The sequence below is a fragment of the Clytia hemisphaerica genome, unplaced genomic scaffold (assembly GCF_902728285.1).
Source record: "Clytia hemisphaerica strain Z4C2 unplaced genomic scaffold, Clytia hemisphaerica genome assembly, whole genome shotgun sequence".
Taxonomy (NCBI): Eukaryota; Metazoa; Cnidaria; class Hydrozoa; order Leptothecata; family Clytiidae; genus Clytia; species Clytia hemisphaerica.
In genome coordinates, this window is record NW_027103761.1 from 656,784 (window position 1) to 659,083 (window position 2,300).

Genomic DNA, 2,300 nt, shown 5'->3' on the forward strand with positions numbered 1-2,300 from the left:
CGCCAGCGTAAACTTAAACGTATTTATTAACGAATTTGTCGGGTGTATTAACACAAAAAGCTTAGTTAAGGATTTTCATAGAAATCAATTTTCGCGCAAGGGGTTAAAAATTGCGAGAACCGGGAGCTTTAAAGTGCATTTCGATTTTCTGCCCTCGTTGAATCGTCAAGTAGTGTTACTGGAAACTTTCGGAACTTTCTCGCTCACCCTGCATATCTTTCTGAGAGGATCCACTGTTACACCCCTGTCTCACAGCCCCGGTGGAACTTTTTTCTTCAGTGGGGATGAAAATCCCTATTGAAATCCAAATGGGGATAGTAATTTTATTGTTCCAAGGTTAAAAAATCCAGTGGGGATGGTTTTGGGGTGCAATTTTTAGACATTGATTTTCGAGTGGGGATGAAATCAAAGTCAATTTCCCAGTGGGGTTCAAATTCCAGGGTATTTTCCCACTGGGGACATTTTTGCCAAATTTTCCAGTGGGTCTGGGGTCCCCGTGGGTCTGTAACACAGGAGTTTACTATTTTTGCTGTGAAGAGTAGGGCCAGTGATTATTCTTGAACAGAATTGGAGCCTAATTCTGCATTAGCCTACTCCCAGATTCCTAATGAACGGTCCTCAAGCTCACATTACTACTCCCCTTTAATTGATTTTTGTACATTCATCTTTTCATCTGACAACAGCATTATATGCTCGCTTACCCGAGCCGCACTGGTGAGTGCTGGAAGGACGAAACACATGTCTGCGGATAGATGTATATTCATCTTCATAATAACCGTTTAAGCTGTTTTCTGGCAATAGGCTCGGTGTTTATTAGAAATCTGACAAGATTCCATCAGTTTAGATTTTGATGTCACGAGTTATCGTCTATGATCAATGTTTAACCAATCTATTCCATGTTATATTTTTCAGAATCTGTCTAAAAAATAAAGAAACATCAAATACTAAGAAAAAAATCAAAGAAGGATGAGTGATGAAAAGTTGGTCAATTTGAAGAAAAAACTTCATAATATCACCGAATTAATTGATAATGCTGACCAGAGGAAACTTGATGCAAAAACATAGCATCGTTGAAGCTTTAGCTCGGTTAGAGAAATCAGAAGGTGAATTGGCCAGTGCGGAGCGGAGAATTCAACTCTTGCAAAAAGAGCTTGAAGATGCCACAGAACGTTGCTCGACTGCTGAGACTAAGCTAAAGCAAGCAGAAGAAAACCACAGAAGGTTTTGAACAGAAAAGAAACGAGCTTGAGGAGGTGGAAAGTGCACAAGATGAACGCGTTAACACTCTTGAAGAAGATACCAAAGAAGCTAAACGAACATTGGAAACTAACGAAACCAAATTCATCGAAGCTCAACGTAAGGTAGTTGTCGTCAATCGTGATACTGAAAAAGTCAAAGATAAAGCAGACACTTTAGAAAACGTGTAGCGTTATTGGAAGAAACGATCGAGAACGCTGGTAAAAGTTTGAACGAATTAGAAGAACGGGAAGGAGAATCTTCAGAACGCGAAGAATTGAACGAAGAAAAACGTCGTTTCTTGGAGGGTCAATTCAAAGAAGCAGAAGTTCGTGCAGAAGCTGCTGAACGTAGTTGCGGTGTAATGGAACGCAACATTCTGGAAACCACCAACGAAATCAACACCTGGAAAGAGAAACGTGAAAAGATCGAACAAGAATGTTGGACATGGACGCCGTCGCTGATGAAGATGAATACGCAAATCTTGTGTGATGACGATGGCTCACTGAAATCCAACGAACCCGTTGATCTCATGTCCAAATTCGGTGGTGCTGGTAAAATCGAAATCCCCAAAGTAACTGAAGCACCACCCAGCCAGCGAAGAGAAACGAAATCTGAGTCAGACAAAAGAGGAAGAATCTGAGAAAGAAGATGAAGAAGAAGAAGAAAAGGAGGAGGAAGAAGAAGAACCAACCAGTCGTTTCGGACGTCGCAACAAATACGAAGATGAAGATGATGATCCATGGGCGAACACACCTAAAACAGAAGAGAAGAAAGAAGAAACCAGCCGAAGAGTCTGAAGAAGAATCCGAAGAAGAAGAGTCTGAAGAAGAAGATAGCGATTCGACATCTAAACCATCTTGATATGATGGGAGTTGGACTAGAACTGAAGGATTTTTCCAACCAATGTTGGCTCTTGTTGGACAGTGAATAAAAAAATGTAAGTGATATGGATGGTGCTCATGTTGGAAAGATTTTACAAACTAATATGATATTGAGTATCTGAACCTTTACTGGATAATTTACAGAAATTTTTTTTGGTACTTTTTCAAATTGGATGTTTT

At 40.1% G+C, this 2,300-nt stretch overlaps 1 pseudogene; it reads left to right on the plus strand.

The window, feature by feature from the left end:
- The first annotated feature begins 914 nt into the window (after positions 1 to 914).
- LOC136805647 (golgin subfamily A member 6-like protein 22) overlaps positions 915 to 2,300 on the plus strand; it is a 4,088-nt pseudogene continuing 2,702 nt past the window's right edge.